At 43.2% G+C, this 10,687-nt stretch overlaps 1 protein-coding gene across 2 annotated transcripts in view; it reads right to left on the bottom strand.

The window, feature by feature from the left end:
* BLK (BLK proto-oncogene, Src family tyrosine kinase) overlaps window positions 1–4,657 on the bottom strand; it is a 51,414-nt gene extending 46,757 nt beyond the window's left edge. Inside the window, exon 1 of one of the 2 annotated variants that reach the window (XM_023530253.1) lies at window positions 4,419–4,657. The gene's annotated coding sequence lies outside the window, so the exon portion shown is untranslated. The remainder of the gene's footprint in view (window positions 1–4,418) is intronic. The other variant, XM_011359442.2, reaches the window with a different exon arrangement.
* Between the last annotated feature and the right edge of the window lie 6,030 nt (window positions 4,658–10,687).

Genomic DNA, 10,687 nt, shown 5'->3' with positions numbered 1-10,687 from the left:
TTTAACATGAAATAATTATATACAATCTTTGTAATAGTACGAGATGACCTATCTGTAAAAATAGACAGTTGAAACTGAGGCTATTTGTATAACTATAATAGACTCACAGCTGACTATGCCACTAAAGGTTAGCCCTGTTGATAAAATTAAAAACCAAGGAATTGTTTTATGTTTTGCACTTGGAAAGGGAACTAATTCTTATTAAGCACTCACACCATGCATCAAGCTCTTTCAAAAATGATGTCCTGGTTTTGTTTACTTATTCATTTTCTGATATTTCCAAAAAGATGTGAGCCCACTTATAAAAATAAATATGAAGCAATAGGAGAGAAAAATAGATGAAGAAATCCAACCAAAGGGTAATTTAAGACAGAAAAGCAAATTTTCTGGCAGTAAAACTGGTAACAGAAACACAGACCATGAGATGGGGCTACTCAACTGCTAATGGTTAGATGCAAATTGGGCTCGAGGTGACCTGGAGAGACGTGTCCCAACAGAGAGTGGGAAATTTTTGGTTTGAAGAGCCAGTGTCTGTAAGACATCCATTGTTTCAGAGAACGTGGATTTCCCGGGTCTGGAGTCTGAGATCCTCTCAGGGTAGTCCTGAGTGGCATGGTGTACAGCGGTCTCAGTGGCATGATAGCAATGATACTACAGTGAGTGTCCACCTTGTCTCTTCCAGCAGCCTTCAGCATGAGCCGAGGACGGCCCACCCTCGCCCTCGCCCGATTCTGGAATGCGGTCCCTGAATACCTCAAGCTCTGAGATCCAGACACACTGCTCTCAGGCTGATCAGCTCCCTACAGGCGGAATACTCAACATAGCTAGATTTAGGTTTCTCAACCTTATTAAACTCATTTCCTCTTTTGAGAAATATTAACTCACACTCTCCCTTTTCGAGATTTCAAAATAAATATGCATAAAAATAAGCCACAGAAATTACAATGTGCCTTTTCGAACTACAAGGACTCCTCTGGTGATTCTTACATGGAGAATTGAATAGAATCTAGATAGAAATATTGTGGACTCTTCGATTTCAATTCACCTGAGAATGAGGGCTTTGAGGGTTAATTCTTATAACCCTGGAATGTGCTGTTATCAGCAAGTAGAGAAATAAAACTAGAGGGTATAAGAAACCTACCTGAGCTAGGTAAGGCTGCCAGTACAGAGAGAGGTCAAACTATTGTTAGCTCATGAAAGCATTTGGTAACTTGCCAAAGGTCACACAACCAGGAAGTGGCAAGATTGGACTTTGAACACAAGCCCTCTGGTCACAAGGCCAGGCGTCCAACCTCTACGCTACAGGACCTCTCAGCTCTGTCTTACTCCTGTGCCCAAGTTCTTTCCACTTCCTTGTATCCACAACACACTGAGAGATCAAATTAAATTTATCCCCACTAAATATTAGACTCGGTGATTCCAAATATTTAGGGGTTGGCAGCTTCCTTGGGGAATCTGATGAAAACCATAAACGCTCTTTGCAAACAGGTGTGTATGTCCACAGAAGCTTGCCTACAAGTTCAAGGAGCTTGTATGTCTCATTAAACTCATCAGCGGCCCATGGTCTCAGAGGTCAGAACTCTTGGCTTAATACATTAAGTGCAGATCATCTCACACCCTTGTAGACTCTCCGTGAACATACACGAACCTTCCCTGCATTTGAGTGACACTGTGAATCAGGCTCTTTTTCAATTTTGCGCCTCTGGTGCCTCACTTGCCCACCACGTGCCAGATGCTGTTCTGGGTGCCGGGACCCAGAAGGGAGCAGAAGAAGGCCTGGTCCCTATCCTGGAGGAGCTCAGGTACAGAGGGACAGCAGATATAAAAACAAATAGCCCTCAGCATGTGCTGGAGGCTCTTGGGGACACAGGGATGGATTTGGGTGCTGGCGACAGAAGAGAAGACATTGACGCTGGTTCTGAGAATTAGAACGAATGGGACTTGGCCTAGATGGGAAAGTGGGAGCGGACCCCAGGCAGAAGGGCCAGCAGGAGCACCGCTGGTGCATTCCAGGAGCAGCGCACGCTGGTGTAGTCAAAGGGGACGGGGAGGCAGTGTGGGGAGCAATAGATGTGACAGGAAAGGTAGTTTAGGCTCAGTGGTAATCCCAACTCTTTACTTTTAATCTTCATCTAAGTGTTGTGATTTTCATCTAAGTGCTGTCTTCCTGTGGCTTCATCACTCTTTCTTCTTTCTCACCTGCTTCTGAAGCATTTCTGTAATCTGGCTAAGACATCGCCTTTGAACGAGGGTGCACCTGCTCTGCCAGGCCCATAGGGTGTGTGGGGGGGAGGGTGGAAAGGGTGAAGGGGCTGTCAGGCCTCTCTGTCTCCCCATCACCTCCCCACACACCTGAATCTCATAAGCAAGAATGCTGGCCTCTGGTGGCCTCATCTGGCTGCTGCAGATTCTAAGGCAGCAGAGTAGGCTCCCAACACCAGGTTGTCACTCAAGTAGGAGCTGGCCCTTGGATTCCCACTTTGGGTCCCTAAGGTCACGGCTTTGCTGGGAGGGAAGTGATTTTTCTAGCACAACTCACAGCTGCCTGGCTGGCCACAGATTCCATGAGGATGGTTGAGCCTAGAGGATGGCAGATTCCATCCGGGTATTCTACGCACGGTCTGGGACCCCACTTGCCTCCATTCTTGGCCTTCTGCTTCCTAACCCAGGAGGGGTCAGATATGGGTAGCTGGTTAACACCTGGAGGCCCGAGAGCTTGATCCAGCCCAGTGACCTCTGCTGGACTCATAGAGGGTGGGGTACTTGGCCTTAAACCCCCTGATACAGAGTGAGGGCTCAAAAAATGCATACTGAATGAAAAATAAATAAATAAATGAATGATGAGAAATACCATGAAGAGAGGGAAATACAGAGCTTTCCAGGAATAAAGTGGGGGTTGGGAGAAAGAATGTTAAAAAATGCAAAAGGCCTGCTGTGTTCCAGAATGTTCGAAGAGAGGGTAGGGACCATTACCAGTCTTCCCAAGCATGTTCAGATTTTGACAACTTCGGCTCTAAGACAGGATGAGTATAAATTATTTTTTGGCTTTTTAATTTGGAATGATTTGGGATTTCCAAAATAATTACAAAGATAGTATAAAGACTTATCATATACCCTTCACTCGGCTTTCCCTAATGTCAGCATCCTACCCCACCAGGTACATTTGCCAGAATAAAGCAATTCGTACTGGTAAAGTGACACTAATTAAACTTCAGATTTTATTTAGAGTTCACCTATTTTTTCACTAATGACTTTTTTGTTGTTGTTCCAGGATCCAATCAATCCAAGATGTGAATTCTGAATTTAGTTATATTTCCTTACTCTCCTTGACGTGTGACAAGTTTCCCCACCGTTTCTCGGGTTTCATGACCTTGACAACTTTGAAGGTCAAATATTCTGTAGGTTGTCCCTCAGTTTGGATTTGTCTGTTGTTTTTCTTGTGATTAGACTGGGGTTATGGGTTTGGGGGAAGAATACCACAAAAGTGAAGAACTATTCTTGCACTGTAGCCAGAGTTCCACAATACATGACTTAAGGTCATAAGACATTAACCTTAATCACCTGCCTAACGTGCTGTCTGCCAGGATTCTCCACTATAGAGTTCCTGTTTTTCCCTTTCCGTACTCAGGTTCAGCCCTCACTCGGGTGAGGGGACTCCAGCTCCTATCCAGGAAGAAGGGTATCTACATACATATTATGCAGAATTTTTCTCTATGACTATGGAAGCACGATGATAACAATTCTATAGTTTCTTGGTAATGGGGATAGTTGAGGGTGAAAGCAGTGGCCAATTAGAAAATGACTGAAAAAGTTGTCAACTGTTCTTTCCTTTTTGCAGTTGGCCCAAATAGATCTTTTAGCCAATAAAGGTCATCATTAAGACTATTCCATCACCCCACACTGAATGCCTGAAAAATGGGAAACCTTATTCAAAAACAAGTAAAACAAAACGAAAGCAACGACCAATATTTACCTTGAGCCAGACGCTCCCCCATCACTGCTCACCTCTATCAGCTCTGCCCCGTAGATGTCATTATCCTGTCACAGAGAGGCTGGATAACTTGCTTGGCACCCCCACAACTGGCATATGTGTGCCCACCCATGTCTCCAGCCCATAGCCTTCTCTACCTTCTCTCTGTGGCACAACATTGCCTTTTCCAGTTTAAAAAGCCCAAGAAGGAGAATCTACCCTGGACAGATGGACTTTTATAAATCAGAAAAACTCTCTAAAATAGAAACAAACCAAGGATGGGACAAGCTATTCATAGCTGTGGTTCAGATCACATAAATGTCTTCTCTCTCTATCTATAACATCCATAGCGATATTCCTGCCAGCTCCCCCAACTACGGGCCTCAGAGCACTGTTGTCAAAGTTTAAGGAAATAAGATGATCATGAAAACGGAAGTTGCAGTCTTACCTTGGTAATGCTCAGTGGCCTTTCACCATAGCTTTTCCAATCCCAGCGCCCTTGTGGTGCAGCAACCTTTTAGCTGTAACCAGCAACTCCTGATGAAATTCTAAAGGAAAAGTCCATCCCAGTCATCTCAATCAGTTCTCATAGTTCATGGCTTCCTGCCCTCAGCAAGTACCAGGCAGAGGTGACAGGCTCCCCGGTCTGTGATCAGAGCTGCACCATCTGCCCCCAAGGAGCCCCGCCCCTCCCGAGCATTTTGAAAGCTTCCACAGGCTTATTGGGCCCAGAGGATGCCACTGCCCCAGAACAGCCAGTGAGGAAGGACCACGAGTGGCTGGTCTTTCTCTGGCCCTGGGCCACATTGGTCACAGTGCCCCTGTACTACTTGAAAGTTTTTTCGCGGGGTTTGAGTTTACCAACACGGGGGCGGGGGGGTGTTTTTCCTACACAAACGTAGCAGAGTTAGTAAACTTTCAGGCTAACTCTATCAGGGACTTCGCTCTGCCTCGCAGCGTTTGTCTGCAAGACAAGAAAATGCTGGGGCTCTGCTGCCTGGTGCCATCTGCATGACCAGGGCCACCATTCTCTCAGCCTGGCCCATGAGATGCTATGAGCACAAATGATAGAATGAGCATGAGAGATGGGCACAAAATTGGCTCTTAATGCACGTCACTTCCCCATTTTTTGTTTGTTTGTTATAGCACTCTAGCTGATTTCACTCTCAGAGCCTCTTCAATGTGCTACTTCACCTGGCACTGCATCTCAGAGGAGCAGAGAGTAATGGAGGCAATGGGGAATGGACACTGACCTCTAGAGTGGTGAGGTGCTGTCCTGGACTCCACCAGCCAAGGGACCAACAGGACCAAGAAGATTGCTGAGATGACCTCAGGGGGCTTGCTGGCCCAACCAGACAGGTGAGCCACTGGTCACACACTTTCTGATCCGTGCACCAAAGGGAGCCACTGGGTGGGCTCCTCTCCTGCCTTTATGTCTGGGAACCTCGTGGGGGACAGAATTCGGACAGATCTGCTTCTCCCCCTGGCCTAGAACTACAGTCCACAATCTCAGGTTCCTCATGGAGTTTCTTTCTTTGGATTTTAGGACTAAGACAATGCTTTGCTGTGAGTGCCTGGTAGGAAAGAGCTTTTTGACAGATGTTCATAGCAACATAGAGTTCTTGGGTCCTAAGTCTCCTTGGAAACATTCTGCTTCATTTCCTCCAAAAGGTTTTTGTAAAAATAAATGGATTAATGTACAAAAAGTATCTACTATACTATCTAGAATTTAGTAAACTCCAAATAATTGGTAGCTGATGTAAATATGCCTAGTCTAAGTCTCAAATCTGATCTGTAAAACTGCTTTGTCTTTTACTATCCTTGGTAACAAAGGGCCCAGAACAGTGTCCAGAATCAGTTGTACTCGTTGAATTGTAGCTATTATTAATTTATTGTTATATCGCCGGACACCCAAGAGTTGGACCTACATGTTAAACACAAGTTGAAAGAATCCTGAACTCCTTAAACTTATAATTTAATGAGTTACTAATTTGAGATGAGATTGTTTAGTCTTATTATTTCAATTTAATCAATACAACAAACTTTTGTGAATGTCTGCTCTGTGGTAAGCGCACATTAGTACATTAGATCTGGAGGTAGAGATATAAACAGGCATGACCTTCTACCAAGGGACACAGCCTAAGGAGCCTGGAAAGGGGTCCAGTAGACAATTATAATGGGGTATGATAAATACCATTCCCCATTATATGGAAGACTCCGCAAAGCAAAGTATTAGAACAGAGGTGGGGGCAATAACTCCATCAGAGATTACTGGGGAAAGTCACCAAAGAGATGGCTTTGAATATGATTTGTGACTAAGTATCTTGCAAACTCTTAGAGGCAGGTACCTGAGTCAAACCTTTTACTGAACGAGGATCAGTAATGCTGTCTAATTATGTCTAATGTTTTCATCAGTGGAAACTAAATAAGTGATCTTTGGACAACTTTTACATACTTGGACCTGAGAATACAGAGAATATAGTGTGGAGAGGGGAGGGGGCAGGAAATCTACCTTCTGAAGGAGAAAATCTATTTCCCTCAGACTGGCTCATTGCTTTAAGGTTGTAATGAGCTGGGTTGTGACAGTTTGTAGGGAGGAAAAGTTCAGGGCAAACTGGCCTTTGTGTGGTCTGGAAAAAAAAAAAAAACTTCATCTTTTTGTCCACCTCCAACAGACAGGGGTCGGAAAAAACACAAAACAAAAACGGATTCCAGCAGCTACTCAGAAAAGAACAAGGAAATGACCTTGCTTTTAGGTTTCAGATGTCTGAGCAGAAGTGAAAGTTAATTTCAGCCATGTTCACCCTCACAGAGTCGTAGAATCCATGAAAAAGGCAGAGGGGAGGTGGGGGAAAGACCCAGGGGCGACGCTGGGAAGTACTGAGGCGGGTCAGGTGAGGGTAGGGGTGTCTTTTTTAGACATGTTGTTAGAGAACCTCGGAGAAAATGCTCAGTGCTGCATGAGTCTAGAACCCGGCTCCGAAACCCCCCAGTTCAGTGTTCAGCCTCACTGGCTCCCTCATTTATTTTTGCACATTTGGAGTGACTTATGCAAAATTTGGAGCTCTCCTGTCATGCGTCTTCACAAGTCTCTTGACACCAGTACATTTCTGATCTAAATCGAAAGCTGTGGGCAATAGAATATTCGAGTGGAAGAAACATTAAAATAACCCAGGCCAAGATTCACTTCAGGAATGGTGATATGAGAAGTTGGGCCATTTCTCTCTGAAGAAAGCAAGTGTAAAACTAGACAAAGTTGTCAAAACCAATCATTTTAGGGCCCCAGAAAATGACCAAAGGCAGACAACGAATTGAGAAGTGCTTTATCTTGAAAAACTGCTATTGCATATAAAAGACCATGAATCCGTGGTCTTCTTGCTTAGGGGTTCTACCCTCCCCCATGCCTTAGCTTGGGTGCCGAGGACCACAGCTTTACCAGTGGGAATGGTGAGCTTGTTTCGAGGGTTGTTAGAAAAAGTCAGCAACGTTATCAAGTGACAGATTTGGTCTGAGATGGAAAGATGAAAAACTGCAGGTTTATGAGTTAGAGGTCATGTAATTCGTTCTAGACAAGAAGTGAAATGCTGCAGCTTTGCCAGCTTAGCCTCGTAATGGTTATAACCTCTTTTCAGAGTGAGTAGATGATCACCCAGAAATGTAAAGGGGGGAAATCCTGGAAGTTAGAGAACCGTGAAAGGGCCCCTCAGGCTTCTAAAATATGCATGAGTCAGGGAGACCTGAGAATGCAGTGAAAAGTGGGAGCCAAGGGAAACCTAAGGACTTACTGTAGATTTAAATTTATTTCTCCAACCACACACAGCTTGGGCAGCAGCAGGTGCGAGGTTTATATATTCAAGGTGTCTGAGCATAATCTCTGTCCAAATAATAGCCTGACCATTAAATACTTCAGAAACAGAAATTTTCTGTTAGAAAACCAGACTAAAATAACAATAATAATAAATAAAATACTAAAAATAAAAACCTCACAGTGATATCAGTGGCTACACACCATCGAGGAGACCAACTCGGACATTAAAGTGCAGGTAAGTTAGTAAAACACCCAACAGCTTTTCGGAAAATGAAACAGAATTCAGAATTACTGCAATGTCCAATTTTCAACTAGAAATTACTAGACATGCAAAGAAACAGGAAACTGTGGCCAGAAAAAGTCAATACTGACTCTAAGCTATTATGGTTATTTTCAAGGGATTAAAGGAAAATGTGCTCAAAGAATTAAAAGAATTTATGTTAACAATGAGTCAACAGAAAGGGAATCTCAACTGAGAAATGGAAATTATTTTTTAAAGAGTCAAATGAAATTTCTAGAGCTAAAAACTAAAAAATCTAACATTAAAAATTCACTAAATAGTGTTCAACAGCAGATCTGAGATGCAGAAGAAAAAATTTGAAGGTACAGCAATAAAAGTTATCCAATCTAAAGAATGAGAACAAAAAGAGTTAAGAAAAATGAACAGAGCCTTAGAGACCTGCCAGACAATGGAAAGTGTTCATATAAATGTAATAGGAGTCCCAAGGGATAAAAAAGAGAAAAAGGCACAGAAAAATTATTTGAAGAAAGAAGCAGTTGAGAAAAGTCAGTGTTAGTGAGTAACATTGACTTAAAGAGTCAGTGCGATGGTCTGAATGTTTGTGTCCTCCTCAGATTCACATGTTGAAGCTTGATGCCTAATGTGACAGTGTCAGAGGGTGGAGCCTTTGGCAGGTGAGTAGGTCATGAGAGTGGAGCCTTATAGAAATAAAATCTCTCAGTTTTATTTATCTGGAAAAGAATTAGAATTAGTATCCTTATAAAACAGGCCCAAGAGAACTCTTCCTCCCTTACACCATGTGAAGTTATAGGAAAAAGTTAGCCATCTATGAAGCAGATTCTAACCAGACACCAAATCTGCTGGTTCCTCGATCTTGGACTTCCCAGTCTCCATAACAGTGGGAAATAAATTTCTGTTGTTTATAAGCCAGCCAGTTTATGTTATTTTGTTTTAACAGCCCAAACAGACTAGGACAGTTAAGAAACTAAATGAACCCAACATAACATAAGCGCAAAGAGAACTGCGCCTCGACATCATGCTCTAAATACTGAAAATCAAAGAAAAGAAGTAATCTTGCAAGCAGCAAGAGAAAAAATGATGCATCATATTTATGGCAACAATACAATTAATGGCTGATGTCTCATAGGAAACAATGGTGGCTGGAAGGCAGTGGAATGATATATTTAAAGTGCAAAATGAAATAAAAAACTATCACCTAAAGAATTCACTATTCAATAAAACTATCCTTCAGAAATGGAGTTAATATAAATATTTTCCCAAACAAACAAAACTAAATAGAATTTGTTTCTATGTGACTTACACTACAGGAAAAACTATAAAGTCCTTCTGGCTGGAAGAAAATACCAGATGGTAACCAGTTCACGGAAAGGAATGAAAGCACTGGAAGGGGCAAGCATGTAGGTAAATAAAACTATATTTAACAATATAAATATATATTTTCTTCTCTTAACCTTTTAAAAACGCATATGAGTGCTCAAAGCAGAAATTCTAACATCGTACTGTGGGATTATTACACATATCAATACATTTGACAATAGTAGCACAGAGGAGGCGGCATGAGAAATAGAGCAATACTAGTTTCTTTTTTTTCACCAAAAAGTCATTATTAATTTAAAGTAGATTGGGATAAATTGGAGATGCATATTATAATCCCTAGAGGAGCCACTAAGGAAAAAAAATTTCAAAGACACATAGCTAAGATGTAAAGAGGAGGAGTGGTCTCAGCAAGTTAGCACAGTAGAAGGTCCCAATGCTTGTTCCTCCCCCGCCACACACACACACACACACACACACACACACACACACACACACACACACGGTAACAAATAAAGAACTACAGATAAAAACAGCGCTGGGAGAGCTCTGGAATGCAATGAAGAACTTACAGCAGAAACCAAGGATGGCTGCAGAGAAGACAGCATAGGAACTATCTTACCTGGATCGCCCCATCCCCTAGTCCTGCACAGCTTTGTGCCAAGAGGGATCCCTCAGCATGACCCTCCCATGGGGAAAAGGAGATGGGGAGGACCCCAGCAGCCCTCCCCTCTGCTGTAGACACACTGAAGACTCTCACGGTGTTTGCTGATGCTGACCCCAGCTGACAGAGCTGCCTCTCCCCAGGACTCCCCGTGGGTCCCTCTATTTGATTTTCTCTCTGTTACTTATCAGTAGCTACAGTCACCTTGTCCGTTAGTTTATTTGATTGTTAGTGCCTGTCTTTGCTCACTAGAATGCAGGCAGGTCCCACAAAACTTGGCCGTGTAGTTTTTGTTAGTCACTCCATCCCCCACCTCTTGAACAGTTCTTAGCACATCCAAGGTACTTGGTCATCATTACTGAGTGATTGGGGAAAGTTTCTTCTGGGTGATGTCATCCCCATTTTATAGGGTTAGGAGAAAGAAGCAAAGAGATCTGCTCAAGGCTACAAGCTGGTGAGCAACACCATCAGGACTGGATGCCAAGTCTCCTGACCCACAGTCCAGTCCTCTTTGCTCTCCAACACTCGGCCTCTTAGAAAACTCGTCCCTTACTTCCATTCCACAATCCCACTAATGATTGGGTTGAGTTGAGAGCAGATGTTCTGGGAGCTTCAAACCCGGAAGGTCGAGCTGCCACAAATCAAACTTTCTCAGTCATTTAAAGCGAC

The sequence above is a fragment of the Pteropus vampyrus genome, unplaced genomic scaffold (assembly GCF_000151845.1).
Source record: "Pteropus vampyrus isolate Shadow unplaced genomic scaffold, Pvam_2.0 Scaffold47, whole genome shotgun sequence".
In the NCBI taxonomy this organism is placed as follows: domain Eukaryota; kingdom Metazoa; phylum Chordata; class Mammalia; order Chiroptera; family Pteropodidae; genus Pteropus; species Pteropus vampyrus.
This window is presented reverse-complemented; position numbering and strand designations above follow the sequence as displayed.